Consider the following 12,452-nt stretch of genomic DNA (forward strand, 5'->3'; position numbering starts at 1 on the left):
TGGCCATATACAAATCAATCTGAACCTGTTCCTCATGGGAACCGTCCAGCCCGAACTGCCAAAGCCATGTCTACCCTGGATTGGAAACAAGCATCCTGGGAACGGTTTCTGGCATTTCAGTCGTCATCATCCAGGCTAGCTTGAATCCAGTGGCAAAGTGAGCAAGGGACTCACGTCTGAGCTTACCCTGCCAACTTAGGGCGAACAAAGGGATACAAAAGGGGATGATGAACGGAGCGCTTGAGCAAATCAAACACTGATGCCCAGTTAACTGATCTGGGTTTAATCCATCACCATTCTTTAGCTCACTCCGCCCCCCCAGTTCAGACATGGCCATATGCAAATCAGTATGACCCTGTGCTTCATGAGAACAGCCCATGCCCGAACTGCCAAAGCCATGTCTTCCCTGGTCCGGAAACAAGCATCCTGTGACCGGTTTCTGGCATTTCAGCCGTCATCTGCCAGGCTAGCTTGAATCCAGTGGCAAAGTGAGCAAGGGACTCACGTCTGAGCATACCCTGCCAACTTAGGGTGAACAAAGCGATACAAAAGGGGATGATGGACAGAGCGTTTGAGCAAATCAAACACTCACCCCCAGTCAACTGATCTGGGTTTAATCTATCACCATTCTCTAGCTCACTCCTCCACCCCAGTTCAGACATGGCCATATGCAAATCAGTCTGACCCTGTTCCTCATGGGACAGTCCAGCCCAAACTGCCAAAGCCATGTCTTCCCTGGATCGGAAACAAGCATCCTGGCAACGGTTTCTGGCATTTCAGTCGTCATCATCCAGGCTAGCTTGAATCCAGTGGCAAAGTGAGCAAGGGACTCACGTCTGAGCTTACCCTGCCAACTTAGGGCGAACAAAGCGATACAAAAGGGGATGATGAACGGAGCGCTTGAGCAAATCAAACACTCACGCCCAGTCAACTGATCTGGGTTTAATCCATCACCAATATTTAGCTCACTCCTCCACCCCAGTTCAGAAAACCTTATGCAAATCAGTCTGACCCTGTGCCTCATGGGAACAGTCCAGCCCGAACTGCCAAAGCCAGGTCTTCCCTGGACCGGAAACAAGCATCCTGGGAGGCCCACTGATAGAATTTAATGTAAAGGCCCTGGGTAGAGTAGTACCATATACTGGGTACTTATAGGTAAATTAAATGTGCCAATCAGGTGAAGGCCAATGTTACCATGTTTTAGGAAGAGAACACAATCACTTTAGAACTGGTTAGCAGTCATAAAAAGGGTTTAGAATTCTAAAGCTAGCAAAAACAAAATAAAAAACTGGAGGGGTAAAGGCAAAAAGCTTGAGGGTGACCCTGCAGAGAGGGCCAAATTCAACAGTGCGGTTTCCTGTCTGTTGCTAACTTCTTCGTCTTTGTTTCTCTTGAATTTTCTTGTAGGCTAGGGCTTGGGAAAGTGTTTTACCTATTAGTTATTGTAATATCACCTCATATATTTTTAGTTCTGCCATTTGAGACAGCTCTAGATGACTGACCAGGCCATTGTTTTTATGAAAGAAATCCAAATAAAATATCCACACGTAGATGGACTTTGAATCAGCCGTCTTCAATTATTGTATGCAAACTGGAATTGCATGGTGAGCAAAAAAAACGATGGATTTAGGCCCAGATCTCTGTACTGGGGTGAATGTATGACATTGTCTGCATTCTGTCCATCAATTGTTATTTTTGTTTTCAATTATTTGTCAGGTAAATTGTCATTTACTTTTAACCTAAACACCCACCACAGCAAGGAGCAATGTGTTTGCACATTATTGGCACCCCTCACAGTGACTGACAGCAATTACCCAATAGAGAATTTGCGCATATACCATAAAAGCAGTCCTATTTAGTTCCAGGGGTTCTAAGCAAACGTGCCCTTTGTTTAAAAAACATCTTTTTTATTCCAATTTCACAAACTGTATCTTTTTTTCTTTTTTGGACCGGCCTGGAAGCTTCCCACACACTCCTACCTGGTCGCTGTCTACCTGCTGCAGTGCGCCTCATCTGCATCGGCACTGCTTTGTTGAACATCAATTTTAATTTCTTTATTTTTACAATCTTTTCTATTCCAAAAAGGCCAGCTCAATACTTTCAATGTGTTGGCTATACTGTAATGTCTAAATAATAACAGAGTGATAAAAAAAGTATTTAAATATGGCCAACCATGGATGTGCATGCATTGGCAGCCATCTTTGTATCCTTTTTTATTATTCTTTATCATGGCTGACATGTTCCTTTCAACATGGCATCCATCTTGGAACACTAAACAATGATAATAGACATGAAAAATGCAATGCAGTTTTTATCACCGTACAATGGCAAATGTGTTGCTATAAAACGTACCAGTCATCTTGGACCAGTAAAAAATTATAATAAAGTATGTGAAAACATTCAAACTATGGCGCTCTTGCATGGGCATGCACAAACATACGCATGAGTGTTCATCTTTAAACTCTTCTTGACACACTTTATAATTACTGTGTACGATGGCTGGTATGTTTAAACCATAGTTTTGGTTATCTTGTAACAGTAAATTAATAATAAAACAAGGAACCAGGCATTGGCAAGGCAGTAGTTTTGCAGCAGCATATTAAAGGACAGAGCCATCGGCTTAGCCGATGCTCATCCTTTCCTCCTTCTGTCTCATATATTCCTGTAGATGATAGTGTAAGGGGCTTGTTTCCATTTCAATATGTGAGCTCAATATGCATGAGAGGTTTTTGATACCATGAAAGGAATGATATCTGGTTTTATTGTTTTAGAGATAGCTGTGAAAATGTTTTTCACCTGCTCCTGTTACTGTTCCTCTTGTTCACGACCTTAACCCCTTCCACGCTGATGACGAGCTGAGCTCGTCATGGCGTAGCCTCCTCGCACGCTGATGACGAGCCCAGCTCGTCACGTAAAGTGCGTTTTTAAAAATCTCAGCGTGCGAGCGGAATTCCGCTAGCGCGCATGAGGTTAAACTGAACTCAACCTCTGGTTCGCTTTTCAATTCTATGCTGGTGTGCTGTTTCTGGGTCCAAACTGGAATGGCAATGTTGAGCAAAAAAAGTGATGTATTTAGGCCCAGATCTCTGTACTGGGGTGAATGAATGACATTGTTCTGCATTCTGTTCATCAATTGTTCTTTTTGCAGGTGTGCTGTTTCTGGGCTGTGTACATGTGCAGGTTTAGGGAAACTCCTGCAGTGTTTGCCTACGGCATTAGAACCTGCAATTTCTGTTACTGCTTCTACTCACCATCTATTCTCTAACAAATTCCTCTGACTTTACTGCGTTACCCCTCTATAGGATGGCATGCTTCAAGGCATTGCATTGGGATGTCCTATATTTGCTGTTTACCGCTAAGTGCTAGTCATCAGATATTGCATCCGATGATTTTGTCATGGTATGGCAGTATAGATGGAAGTGCATCAGTCATCAGTAAATTCCTTTAAGGCAATATTGAGGTGTTACCAATGTTCCCTCTAATAATTTTCCTCTGTGTGCGGCAGAGTAAGGTCTGTGTGCGCTGCAGCCAAGGCTATGTGCACCAAGAACCTGACCGCGTGTGTAGACCAGGGCTTTGAGTGGGATGAAAATACTTGGTGATCTTTCAAAGGGTTTGTACCGATGCAATTAAGGGTGTGGCTTAAAAGCAATTAGGCAAAAAATATGTGCATTGCATAGTGTGCCACCTTACTGATATTTTGCTGCTTCTGTCATTGCATCCAGATATATAATGCAAGTAACATTACACCTACAAGAAGCCAAGACTATTGGCTTTGTCAATGGTTTTTAAGAAATAAAAAGCATTTTGGACCTATACAGTGTCATCATATATTGGACTCCCAATTTATATACGATCAACTCACGTCTTTCTGAACAATACCATTGGACCTGTCAGATTGATGGACCAAAACACTCCAATTATGTGCTGCTCTGGAAATCATTTCAGGGTTAGAAGGGTGAACTGGATTGGACCCTTCCAAAAAATAGGAAATGGACACTGTATTATTGCCATTTTTCAGCATCCAAATATGGTAAAGGCCCAGCTTTTTACCATTCAGGCCAGCCATCAACACCTCAATGATTTTGAGGAGAAGATTACAGCTGCCCCCCTAGGCTTCCCTTATAAACCTCCAGTACCAATCCTTTTTTGGAAACAGGGCCACCAACAATTCTTCCAACAAAGAAATCAAAGACAGAGCTTATCTATACCCTGTTCAAAACGATTTGCTCTTCTCTCAAGCCTCAGTAAACAAGACTGACAGCAGGTGGACACTGGGATCCTTGAGAAATCTAGTTGGATGAGGGATAAAGATACAAGGGGTACGCAGCAGTGTAAGAAACCAAGTGAAAGATGTCTTGCTAAGATTCTAAACATGAGAACTTGGAATGTAGCAGGGATCAAAAACAAAATTGGTAACAAGTAATGGCAAATTTGTATTTACTCCGTGCAGCTGCTGTTTCTACAAGAAATGTGGCACGCACAGAATTTTAATATTGATGGATGTGTCACAATAAATTCCCCTGCAAAACCCTCACTCCACGGGAGAGCCAAAGACAGCTTGGCAAAATTGATATCCACTACTGTCCCAGTGACTGTAAAGAAAACCTATACAAAATCCCCATTCTTTCAACCGGGTCTTTTGCAGATGGATATGAAGCAAATATTTGTATTGATACATTTTTATGGTAATGTTTTTAATAGTACAAGGTACAGAGTTATGGAAGACCTTGTTGCTGTGCTTGAGAATTCTGTAAAGGACATGAGCCAAATTGTATTTTTGTTTGGATGGGGGATATTAATATTAATAAATGTCGATTTTCAGGTTTCGACATTTGTGATTATGCAGCTAATTTCGGAACCAATCAGGGGGCCCTGCTAGGCTTACTGGAAGAATGCTTGCCTTTAGAATACCAGTCGGCGCTGAGTCATCTCAGAGGCACTTTAGAATACCAGACAGCGCTGTGCCATCTCCGAGGTGCTTTACAATGCCAGGTGGAGCTATGCCATTTCAGAGGCGTCTCAAAGTACTAGGCGGCGTTGTGCCATGTCGAACCATGTGGCACGCGCCACGGAGGGCCAATCCCAATAAGGCCAGGAAGATTTAAGAAACCAGTCAAGAGCTGGGTTCAAAGGGAGGGTTTGGTGGCTGTTGCTAGAGCGAGACCTCTTGGAAGTTCAAGAGGTGATCGCGCCTGCTGAAGAGATTGGGCCCCTCTTGCTGGTTGAGTCCGGGCAGGGATAAATCTACCTTTCATCCTCCCCAAGTAAAAAAAAATGAACAATTTTGATTTGAATGTATTTTAGTCATATTTGTGTAATAAAGATTAGATATGCCTGATGTGGGCATTATAGTTCTGTACAACAGATAACTTAAAAAGAGGCGGTATTTCCGTTCTAAAATAAACGCATCGTTTATTAAGTAAGTTTGATACTGACATATTTAAACTCTGTAAGATAGTCAGTGAGGTTACCGTAGCGCATTGAGGCACGCCATACTGTAGTTATGTAGTGCTTTACACCCATGTCTAGGTACTAGAGTGCACTGGTGACCTGACTGCAAGCTCCTCCTTGGGGGTGGGGCTGTGGATGGAATAGTGCATGTCTGTCCGGTGACGTAAGTGGGTAGTGTTTGCTGCTCTCTTTTGACTGTGCACTCTCGTGAGTGAAGTGAGACAGAGTGAAGGCAGAACACTTAGGCATTAGCATGCTAGTGCCTAGAGTCTAGGCACTAGATGGAGAAGTGTGATTATAGTGTGGCCTTTGTGGGAAGGACGCTGGAGTGTGTGTTCTTGGCAGAAACGGCTCAAACCACATCACACCAAGCGTGCAACAGCCCCTACTCCTGGGTGTAGGAGACCGTTGTGATAAAGATGTGTGGTGAAGGCGGGCACCTACTGTCTCCAAAGAGGTCTGCATAGAGCGTGGTTACATTATTGTAACCCTTCACATCACTTCCTCTCTTTTTCGATGTCTCTCTCAACTCTCTCGTGTGCACCTGAACCCTTCCCCGGGTGCGGCCTGGAGTAAACATAGCATTTTGTGTCCAGACAGTAACCATCATAGGTGCACAAGGGACGGGGAGAGAAAGTGAGTGAAAAGAGAACAAAAAGGGAGAAAGAGAGAGACAAGTATGGTGGGAGGGTAGTAAGAAAGAAGAATGGAGGAAGCGAGAATTGAAGAAAGAAGGGGTGGGAAACAAACAGCTAAAGGGGCCCATGTCATCTGCCTTCAGCCCGCACAGGCTTTTAGCCGCTGTCGAGATGCATTCCCGCAGGTTTTACTTTCACTTTTTAATTTGTTGGTTAGGTTTGTCTCTGAGTCCTGCCTCGATAATTCTTGTGTGTGCTGTCTTTCCCTGTCACTCTCTGTCACTGTTTCAATCTTCTCTTGCTGTCTGCCTCGGGTTCTCTCTCTCCATCTCGATGCCTCTGTCTCTCAGGCTCGCTCCCTTTCCCTGCACCCTCATTCTTTCCCTCCCCCTCACGTCACCCTCCCACCTCAGGCTCCTGTTTACACACCTGTCCGTATGAGCTGCAAACGTTTATTTAAAGACTAGTCTTTCAGGGATAATTTCTACAGTGCTTAACCAAAGAAATGCATTAAAAAAGTGCCTGGTTTTCGAGCAAGTGGACAGTGTCGCATTAATGCAGCTGCTGATTTCTATGGGTGACCGTTCATCTCTCCTTTACAGGACAGCTGGAGGAAGGCAACAGGAAGGGTCAGAAGCAGCCCCGCAATTGAGCGCAATTAAGAAAAAAAAAGCAACGTCAAACACGACGTTTGCATTATGTACCGACTCAAATGGTGGCAGTAGGGATCTACTATTCTGTATTTCCTCTCTAAGTCCTGATTCACAAAGTCAAACTTACACCTTTGTGTAAATTTACCATTTTTGGGGTATTCACAAACTATGAGTTTAATTTTATAGACAGTAATTTTGTAACTGCGAGGATAAAGCAGTTAGGGCCTCAATTACAAAAAAAGTATGCAGTGTAACACTGCAAGCCATTTTGCTGCGTTGAGCTGCTTCATTTTAAAAACACAGGGATGCGGCAAATTAACCCCTTCACTGCGGCGGCTATTCCGCCGCAGTGCTAAGGGGGTGGGGTGGCCGCGCGGCTGTCCCGTGCTCGTGACAGAACCCCTCCGCCACGGCACGCGGGTGAGCTGTACTTGTGACAGAACGGTTCCATCATGGCCCCGCCCGCTCAATAGAACGCGCAGCGCAGGCACGGAATTCGCCCCCCCAGGCGCGGCGAGCGGGCCGTGATGGAACCGTTCTGTAACCAGCACAGCCCACCTGAGGCTCGTGACGGAACGGTTCCTTCACGAGCTCGGGAGGGGTTAACAATACAACACTTCTGTGTCCTTTGCCCTGCGCTGGCGCACAATTGCTTGCCATGCACCAGTACAGGCACCCTTGCATCATGCTGCATGGGTACCTGTGTTGCAGGGATAATTGTTTTTCTGCAGGAAGAGATAGCTCATTGATGAAATATTCCTCTTTCTAATCATGTTGCAGAATGCAGCATACATGGAAAGAGGAAAAAGCGAGGAGAAATAAAAATACTTCTACGACGTCCCTTGGGAGACATAGGATACTGACGCATTCCCAGCTTTACAAAACTTTGTAAATCTGGGAATGCGCAGGCTCCAAGGTTGTTGCATCACAACTTCCATAGCAACACCATGGAATGCCACTTTCATGCAGAGTAATGGGCCCATATTTACAAAGTCATGAAAAGCAACGCAGGTTGACTTTAGGTGGCCTTGAAAATTTTGGGAAGGCCCACTGTGCTGCTGGTGCCTCAAAAAAAGTGACGCAGCTGTGGCGCAATGACCTTGTAAATAAGGCACCTTGAGCCCTATCTTTTTGTGTGAGTAGTCTCCTCCACGAACGCGGAGGCTCCACAGTTGTTAAATTACTAATAGTAAAATTAAACGTGTGGGACCTGTTTCACAAAGGTAAACTTGCACTTTTGTGTAACTTTACTACTTTAAGTATTCACAAACTATATGCAGAGTTTTATGACTCTGCACTCCCAATACTTCTGTGTGGGGATTTCTCCGCACCTGGAGACTCGGGTGGAGAACTCTTCCCTTGTTAGAAAAAGTAGTGCGGAATCATAAAACTCTGCACTTAGTTTGCGAATATCTAAAAGTAGTAAGCTTACATAAAAGTGTAAGTCTACTCTTGAGAATCAGGCTCTAAATGATTAGAGCCATGTACAACACCATTTAAATAAATATTTTTCTCTAAATGATTTTTATAAACAGGGACCCACAACCAAAACATGTGTTGCCAATAGGGTATTTAATACAGGGCCGGCTTTAGTAGGCATGTGACGAGTGCAGCAGCACTGGGCACTGACCTGGGTGGGGTGCCCTGGCCTCAGGGGGGCGCTGTGTTTAGCAATCACATACAATTTAAAGGCACCTGCTGCAGAGGTCCATGTGCATGAAGCTTTCGGGCAGCCATAAAAATGTCACAATAACACTTATAATTAAAGTTCCTGCTAGAGGGAGACAGAGCGGAGTTTTGTCTAGTGGCAGTTTTGACTCGACATAAAGTAGCACAGAGGGTTAATATATATATAAAAAAAGACAGATCTGTATTTTATGTGGCTAGCTGTGTGGATTAGTAAAGCCAGCCTTTACCAGTGCTTTCAAACAAATGAACTGTATTTGAGAGAGGCACCATGGAGACATGAGGGCACTTTTGCCGAGTGGTAGTGAGGGAATCTGAGGAGGAGATCATATAGGGGGGTGAAGGGGACACCAAACAACATTGTTGCCCTGGGCGCCACCAGCGCTAAAGCCGGCCTTGCTATTATAGATGGTACCCCTCTGTGCTCCTTTGTGGTTTACCTGTAGGGAGTTCAGGAGCAACGCTGTATTGCACTGTGTGGGATATTTCGAATAGATAGACCTGTGTTTAAAACTGGAAGGTATTTTTCGACTACCACAGGATGGACAAATTCTATAATACCAAAAAATGGCACTAAACCTTTGGAATGCTGTTTGAACAATGAGTTTTGGACACTTGCCTTTCACTCTATAACTCTTCTGCATGATCGTTTTAATAAGGGCACGCTCCATCATTCTGATGAGGGCTTCCAAGCTTTTAATAATTCATAAAATTAAGATTTGGCCTTTATCTTTGTGTCTGTTTGGTTGTCATGGGAGCGAAGGTATCAATGGCGCCGTTCAGCGCCGCACAAAAAGCGTAAAATATGGAATCTGGGCTCAAATCCAGATTTCTGTTTATTACAACTTTGTTCAAAATTAAAAGAAGTCAAACATTTTAAGCATGATGCCGGCTGCCTTTTGTATTTCTCACCTGGATATCTTTTGGAGTGTCTGTATATCGGAATGCTTTGCCCATTCTCCATTTGCTTTTCTTGATGTAGGTCTCCGTACATTTATGTCACATGTTATTAACCTTTTTAGTGCACGCTTGTCAGACACCTTTGGGTCAAATTTAGGGGTGGATTTCAGGCAAAGAAAAGTTGGCAGCTTGTTACTGTATTTAAAACGTATGACACAAAGAGCCAGCTCTTGAAAAAAGTCCTTGCATTGTTCATTTTATTTCAGTATTATATGTTCTAGGTCAGGAGCATATGTGGTGGGGGAGGGGGAGGGGTGCGGTGGAATAGTGTTTTTACAGTGCAAACCTATCCTGAGGCAACGTAACATTGAGACTAAAGCCAAAAAGCCAACAGTAACGTTCAGGAAACATATTTAGGGGTTGGAATGGGGCTGCAGTGCTTATGGGGAACTCAGGGGTCCCCAAACCGGTCCTGGAGGGCCGGATCCATGCCAGACTTTTAAAATTACTACATGTATCTCAATGGGGATATCCAAAAAATCTGACATGGATCCGGCCCTCCAGGACCGGTTTGGAGACCCCTGCTTTATAGCATTAGAATATGTTCTCGGAAGATGTAAGTCTTCAGGTGACTCGTGGACTGAACAGGGAAAGAGAAGGCCTCGTAGTTGCGAGGATGATGTTTCAGGTAGTGGGTGCGTAAAATGGAGGAAGCCTGTTCAGTGTTTTCCCTTTTGTACACGTTTCGGCTAGTCTGGTTGTGTCAGGGGAGGATGTACATTGCAGGCCACTGTATATGGTGACATTGTCAGTCATATAGGCTGGGATGCCACTAAGGTAGCACCAAATATGCTTTTTAGTTAGAGTGTGTGTCGTAATATGGAAGTTTTTTAGCAGGAACGGTGTGAACGTTTTACGTGCACTACCTTCCTAAGGGGTGCTGGATATGCAGTGCCCAGATGGAATCTGGCAGTAACTCTGCAAAGCGACTGCCTTACGTCACCTCATAGAAGCCCAGCTTTAAGTTTAGTTAGGTCTTTTAACCAGACATGAAGGAAGTCGTCACCTCAAACTGATCTCACTCACTTACATTTTTATCAACTCATGTTGTGGTTTGCTGCCCTTGAGCGACCATGCTCTGATTTCAGTATCTCAAAAGCAATATTTACATATTTCTCCTCAAACCTAACCACAATTTAGAGTATGCTTCATGGATTGCCCAATCTACCTCTCAATATATATATATATACAGTTAACATTTGGTAAAGGGTGGTGTACAAAAAATATCAGTCTACGTACCTGGGGTGATACAGAACCAACACCAATTCTAAAGTTAACAGCTATTGCATTTAGACCAATGTGTTGTTGTCCCACACTCACCCAACCAACAAATGTGGTGGTCAAAGAAAATTAATTTTCAACTGTGGCTTCAAAGAGAAATTGTTCTTTTTTTCTTTCCTCATAACATCCACAGTGCAGTCCAGACCGAAACCCTCAATATTTATTTATTTAATGTGTTGTGACACACGTGCTTGTGAAGTGAACCACTTTGAATCAGTTGCATTGGACTGTGGCAACATTGCCTACGTAGGTATGTTCAGTTCATACAAACATAGGTGTCAAGAGTGAACCTCAACTTGTAGAAGCAAGAACATATGAAACTCACATTAATAGTATTGCACTGACATCTATAGACATAGACTAAAGTTAAAAGTCTTTCACATATACATCAGACCTTGATTTCTTGTAAGGAATTTGTGGTCATCATGTGGTGACAATCCACCCCATTAAGGGGCCTATTAGGATTGCGGTGAATCCGCATCTTCCTGGCCGGCGGAAGCCACCGCCGGCCCGGAGGATGCGGATTCACCGCTACGGACCTCCAAAACACCACCAGCCACATTAGGATGGCGGTGTTATCAGCGGCGGACGGCAAGTACGTCCGCCGCTGATCTGCAGGATGTTGTCTGCAATTTGGTGGCGGCGTCTGCAAGACACCGCCAGCCACATTACGAAGGGTGAGGAAACATGCTTTTCCGCTGCAGATTTTCCGCCGTGGAAAAGCATGTGTACGATTGCTTCTGGGGGCCCATTGCGGGCCCCCAGAGTGTTGGGGGGTGGGGGGGTGCACATGGGGTGTACCTATGGTACCCCCCTGCATATGCATTCACAAAGCGGCAGGCACCGCGCGGTGCCTGCCGCTTTGTGCATGCATATGCAAAGCATGCAATTTTAACCTTGCGGCGGGCACCGCTTCAAGCAGCACCTGGTGCAAGGTTAAAGATACGGGATGTGACCGCCACCCCTAATTTCCATGGAGGGAACGCTGCAGCCCCTGCGGACGGTCCCTCCACCTCGCGGGTGGCGGACGTCCGCCATCATAATCGGGCCCTAAGTTCAGATTGGCAGGTCCCTCTGAGAACAGTACTTCTTGCACTGGAAAAAATTAAACCCAATATTTCGAGAACAACAAAACACCCTGCTCCTCAGAATAGTCCCAAAATGACTTACCTAATTTTACAGTACACAATACTGGCCCTGGTCACCAAAAAGCATCGATGTAGGCAAAAGGATATTCTGTCTGTACTGATGTGTTTTTTGCATAAATTGTCCCACCTTATTGCACCTAACGACAAAACATAAAAATCATATTTTTAACTTCCTGGCAAGATTTTGCATGCATATGTCGTAACTAACATTTGTTTCTCTAGATGTAGCTCACATCTGTCAACTAAGAACTTGAGGTTTTCTATTGTGAGGAGTTTGTGAGGAGCTGTCTGGAGGTGTAAGGATTCATCAATGATTTTTTCAACAACACCGGGTCGAGGTAAAGGACCATCGTGTGCAAGAGACCTTGGGGGATATTCACAAGGAAGTGGGGGAGAGATGCTTTAGCCTTCTTGATCTATTGCTTCTCTCCGCCACTTCGGAAAAGCAAGGCTGCAACATATTCACAAGGACATGGTGCAGCCTTGCTTTTCCCCCTGCGATGACGCTAAGTTTCACAACTTAGCGCCAACGTTGGCACCCTTCCACCAGAGTGCAAGGGTGTCTGCAAGCAGGGAGGTTTTTTAGGTACAGGACTGTGTCCCGTCCTGCACATACACAAACCTAAAATGCC

The 12,452-nt window shown here is 44.6% G+C and overlaps 1 pseudogene; it reads left to right on the forward strand.

Annotated features, from left to right (window-relative positions):
• The first annotated feature begins 6,551 nt into the window (after nucleotides 1-6,551).
• On the forward strand, nucleotides 6,552-6,718 carry LOC147682148 (small nucleolar RNA U3; annotated as a pseudogene).
• The last annotated feature ends 5,734 nt before the right edge of the window (nucleotides 6,719-12,452 follow it).

The sequence above is a fragment of the Lissotriton vulgaris genome, chromosome 11 (assembly GCF_964263255.1).
Source record: "Lissotriton vulgaris chromosome 11, aLisVul1.2, whole genome shotgun sequence".
In the NCBI taxonomy this organism is placed as follows: Eukaryota; Metazoa; Chordata; class Amphibia; order Caudata; family Salamandridae; genus Lissotriton; species Lissotriton vulgaris.